Here is a 13,862-nt window from a genome sequence, read left to right on the forward strand (position 1 = left end):
AGGGTAAGCTGTGACAAAGCGAGAGAGAGGCATGGACATAAATACACTACCAAACGTAAGGTAGATAGCTAGTGGGAAGCAGCCGCATAGCACAGGGAGATCAGCTCGGTGCTTTGTGACCGCCTGGAGGGGTGGGATAGGGAGGGTGGGAGGGAGATGCAAGAGGGAGGGGATATGGGAACATATGTATAACTGATTCACTTTGTTATAAAGCAGAAACTAACATACCATTGTTAAGCGATTATACTCCAATAAAAAAAAATTTAGCAGCACCATCCTCATACAAGTGGAGTCCCAGGTACCTCATTCCTTTACTCCATTCCTTAAACCATTCTCTTATCTTTCAGCGAAACCCTTACAAATACTGTCTCAATTCCCTTGCTACCCAACTTTCCAACATGTCCACCATGATGCCATCAGAATTATCTTTCAGAAATAAACGACAGATCTAATTATCTCTACCTTTCACTTAAACTTGAAGGCCCATCTCATTACCCCCAAAACAAAAGTGCCCTAAGGTGGCACTAAGGTCGTCCCTTGTGCTCTAGCCTTACTCAAATTACCTTTCTAGTGTCATATCCCCAAATCCCCCTCCCCTCCCAATATCTCCAGTGTTTCTTCTACATTCTACTACTAGCTTTTCTGTAAAAACATTACACTTTCACACTTCCATTCCTCCATTTCAAGTAGTGGTGCTCAAATACTGCCCCCAGGGCACAGTTGGCAATGTCTGGAGATACTTTTAGTTGTCACAGCTGAGGGGGTGGTGTACTACTGGCATTACGTGGGTAGAGCTCAGGGAGGAACAAGAGAGCACCCCTACAACAAAGAATTATCTGGCCCAAGCTATCAACAGTGTTGAGGTTAAAAACCCTGATCTCAAGTTGCTTTCTCTGCCCATAAGTCTCTGCTCGAATTCACAGGGCCACCAAAATAGCGCACCTTTGAAAACCAACAAACCTCACTCAACGCCAAACCAGAATGACTTTTGTTTTTCTCTTATTTATTTATTTTGGCCCGCCTTGGGTCTTCGTTGCTGCGCGCGGGCTTTCTCTAGTTGCGGCGAGCGGGGGCTACTCTTCGTTGCAGTGCGCGGGCTTCTCACTGCGGTGGCTTCTCTTGTTGCGGAGCACGGGCTCTAGGTGCGCAGGCTTCAGTAGCTGCAGCACGTGGGCTCAGTAGCTGTGGCATGTGGGCTTAGCTGCTCCGCAGCATGTGGGATCTTCCCAGACCAGGGCTCAAACCCGTGTCCCCTGCATTGGCAGGCGGATTCTTAACCACTGCACCACCAGGGAAGTCGCTCTTCATCTCTTTTACCATTCTATTTTCCACACCACTATTTAGTACAGCACTTATCACACTGTATAGTCTGGCCCAACAGATGTTAGAGCCTAGGAGGTAAGGATTTATCTTTATATCCCCTTGTGCCAGAATAGTATAAAATGAGTTCAATTCAATTGTTATAAGATTCAGTCATCCAGTCCAAATCCTTCATTTTACAATTTCATCTAGGTTAAATAATTTGCTCACTAACTGGCAGTAGTTACAATCATATCCCAAGCCCTTTGACTGAGATTAGAGCTCTTTACTACCAACTACACTTTCTCAATCAGGCTGAGAGAGGTTCTGACCACCTACAAAATACAAAGGACAGTTCAGATTTAGACACTATCAACTGAGCCTCAGGAAACTTCTCAGAGCCACCTTCCCAGAGGCTATTTTTGAAGAAACATAAAGAAAAAAAAGAAGTGGACTGCCAAGGGGCTTCCCTGGTGGCGCGGTGGTTAAGAATCCGCCTGCCAGTGCACGGGACATGAGTTTCGAGCCCTGGTCCGGGAAGATCCCACATGCCACGGAGCAACTAAGCCCACGCGCCACAACTACCGAGCCTGCGCTCTAGAGCCCGCAAGCCGCAACTACTGAGCCCACGTGCCTCAATTACTGAAGCCCGCGTGCCCAGAGCCCATGGTCTGCAACGAGAAGCCACCGCAATGAGGAGCCCGTGCACCACAATGAAGAGTAGCGCCTGCTCACCGCAACCAAAGCCCGCACGCAGCAACGAAGACCTAATGCAGCCAAATAAATAAATTAATTAAAAAATAAAAAGTGGAATTCCAAAAGAAAAGCATGGGGGGGGTACATGCTACCAGAGTTCGGAGAAAATAACGACCACTTCCAACTGGAGAGAATCAGGAAACAGTTCATGAAGATGGCATGTGAGCTAGGTGGCACTGGTAGGCTAGCCACAAAAGGGAGACAGAGTTCCAAGAGTAAAGGCACGGGAATAGGAAAGACTGGAGCATCCATATCAACTATGGATAATTTGATTACGTGAGAGAACAAGAAATAACCTCAGAAAAGTAGACCAGAATTACATCAAAATGACCTAGTTTGGGTAGAGCTGACATGGTAAGAGTTTTCAGCAGTATTTGGGAAGAGAGCAGGAAGAGAAATGGAGGTACTCGAAGAAACTGATTTTTGTGGTTGTGTAGATGAACAGAAGCCAAAGAATCCTTCCGTTAGTCTCCTTTCACTGACGTGATTCTTCTTCCCATGATGCACTGAGGATAACTAAGGTAATCCTCAAGTAGGAGTAATTTGAGATAGCTGACATATGGCTCAGATAATGACATCCATTATGAGACAAGAAATACACCTACAAGCACTCCATTAGGCTTCTCCAACCCTCAGTCTAGACCCACAATCCCTCTCACCCCAGTTCAGTTTGCTCCAAGTCAAAAACTCTCAAGAATTTTGGATAACTATATTGTACACTCGATACTGATACTGTATATCAACTACAGTCAATAAAAAAAGAATTTTGGGGGCCTCCCTGGTGGCGCAAGTGGTTGAGAGTCCGCCTGCCGATGCAGGGGATACGGGTTCGTGCCCCGGTCTGGGAGGATCCCATATGCCGCGGAGCGGCTGGGCCCGTGAGCCATGGCCGCTGAGCCTGCGCGTCCGGAGCCTGCGCGTCCGGAGCCTGTGCTCCGCAACGGGGGAGGCCACAACAGTGAGAGGCCCGCATACCGCAAAAAAAAAAAAAAAAAGAATTTTGGATAACTGATTGTTATCTATGTACGATGGACACAGTAAATAGACAGATTAAATATAAGTAAATGAGACTTTCTGTAGTCATTTCCACAATAGTCTAGGCAAACACTGTACAGAGGCAGTACCCTCCTTTCATACATAACACATTCCTGAAAATGTGATATAAGACAAACATTTCAGAAGCCAAACGATAGATTCACATGTTTCTAGGGGTTTTTCCAACTCTGAGTCAGAGTGAAGGAAAGTATTATAAAATCCCTAGTTACACCTCACCTTTCACATACAAGCTTTATTACATACTCGCCATACTTAATTTCCTGTTTCGTTCTAATTATTTCACTCACCACTGAACAAAGTCAACCAACATAACCAATGAGCACAACCTAACCCAGTAAGGTTAAAGATTCATATCCCCAATCAGTCCTGTCTCAAAGATACTAGGTTTGAGCTCCCCAGCTGATGCACTTTTGTTTTCCCACTCATTTATAAAAGGGCAAAATACAACTGAACTTACAAATCAACACACAAGACAGTGCTGTACAAATACAGCAAAATTGCTGAAACACAACAGTTCTCAGGCAGACAATACCACCCTGCAATAAAAAGACACTTGCTTCATCAGCTAATGGACAGAAGTCTGAACTTGACTTAAAGAAGTCAAGTGTATTAAGTGTATTTATAGCATATTAAAGTACTGATTATACCAAAGTCAGATATATCAGAGCTGAGGACTAACATGTTTCAAGTGGAAAAGGTACAGAAATAAGAATCAGAGCCCAAAGTTCTTGTAAGAAATCCTCCTTTTTTTTTTTTTTTTTTTGCAGTATGCGGGCCTCTCACTGTTGTGGCCTCTCACGTTGTGGAGCACAGGCTCCGGACGCGCAGGCTCAGCGGCCATGGCTCACGGGCCCAGCCGCTCCACGGCATGTGGGATCTTCCCGCACCGGGGCACGAACCCGTGTCCCCTGCATCGGCAGGCGGACTCTCAACTACTGCGCCACCAGGGAAGCCCTAGAAATCCTCCCTCTTTATATAGACACAATTATAATATACACCTCTTACCTCCTTTCCCAGTCCACAGAACGTTTTTGGGGGGGGGTGGGGAGGGGAGGATTAGACTGGAACCACGACTCACAACAGTGAAAATAAAGATTATTGAGAAAATGAGATAGCTAAGAAAAAACAAAAACTCAAAAACATTAATTCAAAAAAGTCTGGAGCCGGGACTTCCCTGGTGGTCTGGTGGTTAAGAATCCGTCTTCCAGGCTTGGGCTTCCCTGTGCTCCGCAACAGGAGAGGCCACAGCAGTGAGAGGCCTGCATACCGCAAAACAAACAAACAGACAAACAATAAAAAAAGAATCCGTCTTCCAATGCAGGGGACGCGGGTTTGATCCCTGGTTGGGGAACGTGTTTGATCCCACATGCCGCGGGGCAACTAAGCCGGCACACCACAACTAGAAAGAAGCCCTCTTGCCGCAGTGAAAGATCCCGCGTGCCATAACAAAGACCTCGAGTGCTGCAATGAAGATTCGATGCAGCCAAATAAATGAATTAATTAATTAAAACAAGAAAAGCCTGGGGCCTTTTAGTATATATGTGAACCATCTTTAAACCTCAATAGCCACCAAAGAAGAAAAGCAACAAATGCATAAAATGAAACAGGCCAAAGGACAGTTAAATTATACTCTCGATGTTACTGCCACTGGCAAAGAACAGGAAGCCCCTTTGGAGATTGAAGAAACAAAGCAACAGAAGTGGGAAAGCATAGGAAGTGTATGAAGAATCCCGAGTCAAGTGAATGGAGAACAGGGGAAAAGAAAATTTTAAATGGTGGGAAAGTCGGAAAGTTATATTAAAACCAACTTCATGATGAGATTTTTGAGCAGTATTTACCAAAGCAGTATCTAAAAAAGGAACAGCGGAGTGAGGAAGGACCCCCAAACAGTGTCTTTAGGCAGGATGAACAAACGGCACACTCTGAAGTCCTGAAGCAGAAGTGGAGGCGGAGGACATGAGGAAACCTGACTTAGTAAACTGATTAACTGATAAGAACCTTTGATCTAACACACATCCAACATCTAATAATACGGTTACTTCTACATGATGGAATTATTAGGGGTGGGGTTTGTGTGTTTTGCTCTTTGCTTTTATTCCCTTATGCTACCCAAACTTTTTCTTAATCGAATAGATTACAATAATCTCATTATCAGACAGAAGTTATAAAGAAAAAGTATATAACATCTTTAGAAAGCTTTCTATCAAATAATAAATTGGTTTAAGTATTTTAAAGCAAGCTTTGGTGCTCTGAAAAGTTCATTTATACAGAACTTTATTCCCTAAGACATCAAATTAATGAAATAGTTTGATAATGCCTCTTTCCAATTTAGCTTTCCTTTAACATGAGTATCAAACACCACTGCACTGCTTTCCAAATGGTGCTCTTTGTCCCCAGACTCTAGCTCTAAAGGGTTTGTGGAAATTAATTTTTAAACTCCCTCTAACCAGTATGTATGACAGGGACAATTGTGTTTTGCTCACCTTGTGTATCCCTGTTACCTGGTATAATACCTAGCACATAACAGGCATTTAACAAGTAATTGTTGAATTTAAAACCAAGTACAAAATAAAGACTCAAGAAAAATTAAACAAAGTGATCAGCCTGATAAAAAATAGGATATGCTGGATTTCATCTCTAAACCGGTAATTCTCCAAGGGTAGTTCCATGCTTGGGAACTTGTTAGAAATGCACATTCTTGGGCCCCATTCCATACTTAATGAATCAAACTCTGGGGGCAAGAGCCAGCAACCTGTTTTTAACAAGCCCTCCAGGTTTGAGAACCACTGCTCTAAACCAGGGCTGCCAAACTATGGTCACAGATTAAATCTAGCCTCCTGTTTTTGTACAGCCCACAAAATTGAGAATGGATTTCACACAGCGTCATTTACAATCAACTTGATGACAGGGAATATGAACTTTAAACCCCAAGTAGGCAAAATACTGTATCACTAGCCTTCCCCCCAATTCTCTTCTTCTCCTTAGACCTAAATTACAATTAATTGTACTCAACTATCATTATATTTTTAATTTCATCAACGAAAAATTTACCTAATAGCCTCGATTTTGCCTCTTAAAAACACAAAGCCTAAAGCCTATAATATTTACAATCTGGCCCTGTACAAGAAAAGTTTGCTGATCCCTGCTCTGAACCCTGACAGTGTTATAAAGGAGAGCAACCAAATCTTTCTACACTACCTTGATCAGGGACAAAATATTCTTGTTAGGCATAACATGGGTCTAATACCATATAATTTCCCTGTCCAAGTTAATCGAGTAGACTTATGTAGAAGTTCTAAGTAACCAGCTAAGAAAAAAGACCAGAAAAGAGAGATGTAACCAACAACCTAAACTTACAACTCTCAGTAACCACCAAAGTCAGTAGGAAGGAAATGAACATAATAAGGACAGGAAAAAGAGGTTTCTCCTCCTTTTTCTCTTCCTAAATTTTCTTCTTCCCACTTCACAGGTAGGTAGCTGAAGATGGGATCCAAGATTTACCAGCTCAAAACTGTCCCAAGGAAAATAATTCCTTCGATAACGGTTGGCCAATATGGGTCTAAAGTGTTCAAACCATACATGATTGATCAGTTACAGAAAGGATAAACAGAAAGGGGCTATAATATTATGATACAAGCCGTTATAGATATTAGAAGTCGAACATTCCCCCACATTTTGCCTTTGAGGCAAAGTTATTGTTTACAATGTTATCGTGGGGTTTTGTTGTTGTTGTTTTGGCCGCACAGCAGGGCATGTGGGATCTTAGCTACGTGACCAGGGATGGAACCCATGCCCCCTGCAGTGTAAGCGTGGAGTCTTAACCACTGGACCGCCAAGGAAGTCCCAGTAAACAATGTTATTCTATGCGCTCTGTAATACATAAAGGTAAAGGACAGAATCCCTGACCTTATTTATCCATTATTAGGAAAAGATCTAAGTGTGAATTTTATGAGTGACTACAAAGGTCATGGAATTCAAAGAATTTAATAATTAACGTGACTTGTTAGATATGGAAATAGCTTCACACAGAAGGTAGTCTATGTACACTATCTTAGTGAAGTTACTTCACCTCGTTGAGCCATGTTCCTCATCTGAAAAACAAGGAGTTTGACTAGATCTAAGATTCCTTCCAGGACTGCTCATCATAAAAGGATTATTAGGTCAAGTTAAGTGACTCCAAGTAATAAAGAGAATTAGGGAAAAAAAAAAAAACCAAAGACAAAGAGAAATCATACTACGAAAATGATGAACTGAACGTCCAACAAATAATTATTGAATGTCTATGTGCCAGGCACTTTCTAGGTGCTAGGGATATGTCAGTGACTTAGGATCTTGAGTCTGACCAGACAGATGCCACCAACCTAAAAGAATCTGGAGCACAAATTTAATCAAAGCATCTGAACAAAATAAGCAAAACAAACAGAAAAACACACAAGCAGTGCAGAGATAACTGATGGAGAATCAATACAGAAAAGGAATGGCAGGAGGAACAGGTGACACCAGAGTATGTAGTTACTGGCCCAAAAAATTAAAAGCATCGTAAGTATGGCTATTTCTAAAGCCAATACTAAAAGAATCCATTTCTACTGTACTTGACATTTGGGCTCACTAGAGAAGGCTGGCGTTCATAAGGAAATTCTATTTAACTTATTTAAAAAAGATGAAAAGTAAAAGGAAAGTTCCATCAGCTTATACCAAAGCTAGTATATTTCTTATAACAACTTAATTCAGTCTCCTTCTATGAAGCACAATAAGGAATGACAAAATTAGGGCTAGGAAGGACTTTATAGAGACCAGGTAGTCCAATGGCCCTCACTTCATATAACGTAAGCTTCTAGACAACAGTAATCTCTAGGACAGTGCCTGGCACAGGGTAGATACCCAATAAATATTTGATGAAAAGGAAACTAATGCCTTAACAGATATTAATAATGTTAGTATTAGAGCTGGAACCCTAACTCTAAGATGCTCAGTAAGAGATAATAAATAAATGTGTGTGTGTATAAACTCAGAATCTCAGATTTCTTTTTCTAAAATAAATAGTCAGGGCTTCCCTGGTGGTGCAGTGGTTGAGAGTCCACCTGCCGATGCAGGGGACACGGGTTCATGCCCTGGTCCAGGAGGATCCCACATGCTGCAGAGCGGCTGGGCCCGTGAGCCATGGCCGCTGAGCCTGTGCGTCCGGAGCCTGTGCTCCGCAACGGGAGAGGCCACAGCAGTGAGAGGCCCGCGTACCGCAAAAAATAAAATAAAATAAAATAAATAGTCAAAAAATAACCTAGCTGCTCATCAGAATCATATTTTGAGTTTTTAAATTAAATGCCCAGTTCCCACCCCAAACCTACTCAATTATAATCTCCCCAGAGTAAGACGTAAGCAAATACATTTTGAAAAAGCTGCACAGGTGATTCTGATACACAGCTGAACTAGAAAATTACTGTTAGACAGTGACTGAAAATAGAATTAGAAACCCACTGGCTATCAAATGCATGTAGAGCGTGAGAGTGTACTGAAGCCCAAAAGGTTAGCACAGACACACTAAAGAATAAATTTAGGTGAGATATCTCATCTTAATAGTATGCCTTTTCACACCTTATTCCTTACAAGCATATTACATTGATCATTACTTTACACAACAATAATAACTGAACGGTAAATTCAAACTCCAATATACATAAATATCAGGCGTTTCATGACTTCTTTTTCCCTTATGATAGACTTTATAACATAGAGAATAGGACAGTGAGCATTAATTTAACAGAAAGATCTCTGACAAATCTTGTGCCACATTAAGAATGCTCATAGATTCTACATTAGCAACCCCCCCATATAGAATTTAGCACAACAGACCAAGGAAATTAAGAGAAACAAACACCAAATAAAGATGTTATTACTATTTCATTCATTCCATAAAATTACCAACCAATATTGCAAAAATGCAAAATAAAACCTTTCATTTTGAAAACTTTTTGTGAAAATTACACTGATTTTAAACTGAGCTAAATAAAACTCAGAATTCTCAAATTGAGATAATAAAAATTCACATGATACTAAATGTTCACTTACAGGATATGATCACTGGGAGAGAAATGCCTAGATTTTGCATCTTTTCGGAATGTTAAGTTGTCTTACATTATTTTAGTCATAAGCAGACCCACCAATTAAACTATCAACCTGAACATGTTGGGAGACATATGGAAGGGGAAGAACCTGTTTGCTGCGAAGTTTTAGCATCTCCCTTGGTCAATCAAGATATTTCCCAAATTGCAGACTATTACATTTTTATTAAAATTTTAACCTCAAGCCTCTCTGGTACGGGAAACAAAAGTCCCAATTTTTTTAAAAAAAATAGTAATCAGTGTCATTTCACTAACATGGCAGAGCAGTCGAAGCACCACTGGTTGAACCTGACAGACCTTAGTCCTTTATCTGTTTAATGGAAATAATATGATCCACATACAATGATAAATGGAGTGTTTAACATAGTGCTGGCACATAATTAAGTCAAAAATGACAATTGTAGTGATAACTGAAAACAGCTGAAGAAAAAAACCATCTTCTTATTTATCCACTGCAGAGTTCAATAAGAACATGCTAACAGCAATAACAATGGTTTTCAACCCTGAATGCCATGAGAATCACCCATAATCCTTTTATTTTAAAATTTTTTAAAAAAACACCTTTATTGGAATATAACTGCTTTACAGTGTTGTGTTAATTTCTGCTGTATAACAAAGTGAATCAGCTATATGTATACATATGTCCCCATATCCCCTCCTTCTTGCGTCTCCCTCCCACCCTCCCTATCCCACCCCTCTAGGTGGTCACAAAGCACCGAGCTGATCTCCCTGTGCTATGCGGCTGCTTCCCACTAGCTATTTTACGTTTGGTAGTGTATATATGTCCATGCCACTCTCTCACTTTGTCACAGCTTACCCTTCCCCCTCCCCGTCTCCTCAAGTCCACTCTTTACGTCTGCGTCTTTGTTCCTGTCCTGCCCCTACGTTCGTCAGAGCCATTTTTTTTTAGATTCATATATATGTGTTAGCATACGGTATTTGCTTTTCTCTTTCTGACTTACTTCACTCTGTATGACAGACTCTAGGTCCATCCACCTCACTTCAAGTAACTCAATTTCGTTTCTTTTTATGGCTGAGTAATATTCCATTGTATGTATGTGCCACATCTTCTTCGTCCATTCATCTGTCAGTGGACACTTAGGTTTCTTCCATGTCCTGGCTACTGTAAATAGTGCTGCAATGAACACTGTGGTGGATAACTCTCATAATCCTTTTAAAATACACCGCTGCCCAGGGCCCATACCAGATCAATTAATAAGTCTCCGGGAATGGGACCCGGGCATCAGTATATATATTTTTTAACCCCCACCCCCGCCCAGTGATTCTAATGTGCAGTCAGGGTTGAGGTCCAACACATTAATCCTTTCGCAAATATTAATGTTAGACTCTATGTTAAAATTAGAAAAGAATTTAGCAATAAATACGATACCTTTCAAAGATACAGATCTTCAAAGAACTAAATGGAAACTAAAACCCTGTTATCCAATCTTTTGGGAAAAAAAATTTCAAGATTCAGAAAACATACCACCAATAGGGGAAATATAACCTGATTTTAAAAAAGTTTGGTTCAATATTAAAATTCTGAAACTTAAGCACAAAAACAATGTTTTAAAATTGACCTTATGAAACAAAAAATAAGCTAAAAGAATGCTTGCTGTGTCGAACTAATCAAGAACTTGATGACTAGCAAATTCATAAGAAACATCCATTTTCAAAAACTAAGCAGCATTATTAATATCATATCAGAAAAATTATCTTTCAGGAGACATTCATAAAATCTCTCGTCTTCTTGAGATGTCAGAAAATTTATTTCAAGAGCTTGGAAGAAAAAAGATCCAAAGTAAATCCTACTGAAGCATTCCACTAATAAAACAAGAAAACTATGGAACACCAAGAGATTCCAATAATTTGGTGAAAGGTAAAATCTGCCCTTCAAAGCTACTTTCTAAGGAATTTAGATTCTCACATGTACGGTTCTTGGTGTTATTTAATCCCTCCAGAAATCTTCCCTCTCAGAAACTACCAAGGTCAGCAAATAAAAGGAAGAAAAGGCATGAGAACATTAAAATAACACGTTAAGAACTGCAAATTAAGTGTTCATGCAAAAAATATTCAAAAAAGGCAGGAAAAAATACAGTTCAAAAGTCTTATTTTTAAATGAGAGAAAACAAAACATAACATGCTATCAGAAACATTTTGAGTTCGCCCTCGGTACACGAATCTCAAATATTGCTGGTTTTCACTCAAATCCAAACACTGTTACAAGTATGACAAAGCACATGGGTTATAAAATTGAGAAAACAAATGCTGACATCTCTGTGTATTTAACACGTAAATCTTTCAGAACTAGGAAGGCATTTGCTGAAACCAAAATGGCAGCCCACTGAATCAGTAGACCAATGAAATCTAAAAGAGTTTGTAGTCTCTATTTTTAAGTTCAAGTATACGGATTAAAAAAGCCAAGCTAGTCACGGTTAACGAGTCCTTACCATATAATCACTAAGAATAGAAAATGAGCTCCAAGAGAAGTTAACTACCCGCTGAAAAGCTTCCTAATCTAAAGAAGCCCGAATTCTTCCTCAGAAGTTAAGGTTTACAAACGTTATATAGACTTAGGGAGACTCATGGGTTTCCATGAAACTCATAGGTTTCATGGGGACTCATGGCTACAAATATATTTCCCTCCCCTCAAAATAAAGCATGAAAATTTAACCTAGAACTCGCTCAGTTAAATTCAAAGACTGTCTGAAGAAATTACACACACCTGTAAACTGCAAGATGGAAAATCCAATTAACGTTATAACTATGGACCTTGCAAAAAAAAATAACAAGCTTAATTTAAGCAGCTTCAGTTGAAGATCTTAAAAATCACCGTGTAAGTTCCAGTTGCCCCAAAAATCCATACAAATATTGCAAAACACGTATACACCTGCTCCATAACTCTTTAACGTAATATTTCACAATGAATGAAAAATAAACCGTTTCTCAAACCCGAAGCGTCACATCACAAGAATCTGAAGGTTTTATCATTAACAAACTCGTACATGCTAATATTCTTTGCAAAAAGTTAAAAATAGAAAGGTGGTCGGTCCAAGCTCGCTTGGAAGCGATTTCTGCCTCAAAACATCTTTCGCGGCTTTGGCCCTCCGAAAATAAAAGAGGGCGAAGTAAGCGGAGGAGGCCGATAACCCGGAACCCGGCTCCGGCTCCCAGACCACAGGGCCCAGGAGAAGCTGCGGGTTATCGCAGGAGGGCGGGGGGAGGCGGACAAGTCGTCGGGCCCGATAGCCAGGCGTAGCCGAGGCCTAGCTCTACGGCTCCAAATCACTCCACCTCAGTAATGGCGTTTGGTGTCAAGTGGAACGAGACCGGGAAGGAAACCGGCCGCGAGCCCGCCGAGCTGCAAACCCCGGGACCTGGGGGCGACGAGCCCCCGGCGCCGACCCGGCCCCGGGCTGCGGATGCGGGGGCTGCACGCCGCGCCCGGAGACTCCATCCTCCGACGCGGCCCCAGACAGGACGGGAAGAGGGGGGAGGAGGAGGAGGGACGGAGCCGTCAGCCATTTTCCCTTACAGTCCAAAACACACAGACACGCTCCCGGGACGCCGGCTGGGCATGGAAAGGAGCCCCGCGGCCCGCCCCGCCCGGGGCCCAGGCGGGAGAGCCGGGAAGCCCCCAGCCCGGCCCGCGGCCGCCGCAGGAGGCACCGCGCGCACGCACACCCCCCTCGCCCTCTTCCCCTCCCCTCGATCCAGCTGTTGGCCCCGGAAAAGCGCGTAGTCCCGGCGTGGCTAGGTACTCACCGCACGACACAGGCGTCTTCTCTTCAGAAGCAGGACACACGGAAGCGGCAGCAAGGCTCAGTCCCGGGACAAGGCCGACCGTGGGTGCATCCCAGGCCCAAGGGTGACGGGCGACAAAGTGTGTCGAGAAGCTGCAGGCGTAGGGACCAGGGGGCTAAACAGCGACGCCGGAATTCGCTGCTCGCCGCGCCCGCCCTGCAGCAGCGGTGGCCACGGCCGCCTCCTCCTCCTCCTCAGCCGGCGGCGGCCCTCTTCCCCCTTCTCGCCTCGGGCTGGGGCTCTCTCTGAGCGCAGACGGGCTCCGGGCGGTGCGTTTCTCCTGCGTCACCTCCTCCTGCTCCTCCTCCCGCAGTGGCGGCTTCACCTTCCACTGATCGCCGCCTCTGTCCCCGCTCCGGGCCTGGTCACTTTGCGGCGGTTTGCTCCTCGCTCCCGGCGCCGAGCAAAGCACCGGGCGCTGAGGCGGCCGCCTCCCGCGAGGCCTGTGAGCTGAACGAGGCGGGGAGGGGATCAGCGCGGCAGAGGCCCGGACGGGCCGGGTGCGGGGAGGCTGCGGCTCCGGCGACGGCGGAGACTAGCTTCCGCAGCCGCGGTTGCCCGTCCTCTTCAATATGGCGGATCCGGCAAACCAAAAAAAAAAAAAAAAAAAAAAAAAAAAAAACCTCTCGGCCAGTGGCGGCGGCGGCTGGAGGCAGCAGCGGGACGGCGCAGACTCCCACCAGCCCCAGCACCGCCCAAGGCCCTGAGGTTCTCCGCCCCCGTCGAGCCCCGCCCCGCACGAAGCCCGCCCCTCACGAGGCCCGCCCCTCAGCCCTCCTCCTCCTTCTCCTCCACACCACCCCCCTTCTCCCTCACCTGCTCCTTATG

At 43.5% G+C, this 13,862-nt stretch overlaps 1 protein-coding gene across 3 annotated transcripts in view; it reads right to left on the minus strand.

The window, feature by feature from the left end:
• Positions 1-13,606, minus strand: part of USP9X (ubiquitin specific peptidase 9 X-linked) — a 125,305-nt gene extending 111,699 nt beyond the window's left edge. For all 3 annotated transcript variants that reach the window (XM_060087967.1, XM_060087965.1, XM_060087966.1), the window contains exon 1: positions 12,996-13,606. The gene's annotated coding sequence lies outside the window, so the exon portion shown is untranslated. The remainder of the gene's footprint in view (positions 1-12,995) is intronic.
• Between the last annotated feature and the right edge of the window lie 256 nt (positions 13,607-13,862).

Source organism: Mesoplodon densirostris, chromosome X (genome assembly GCF_025265405.1).
Source record: "Mesoplodon densirostris isolate mMesDen1 chromosome X, mMesDen1 primary haplotype, whole genome shotgun sequence".
NCBI classification, from domain to species: domain Eukaryota; kingdom Metazoa; phylum Chordata; class Mammalia; order Artiodactyla; family Ziphiidae; genus Mesoplodon; species Mesoplodon densirostris.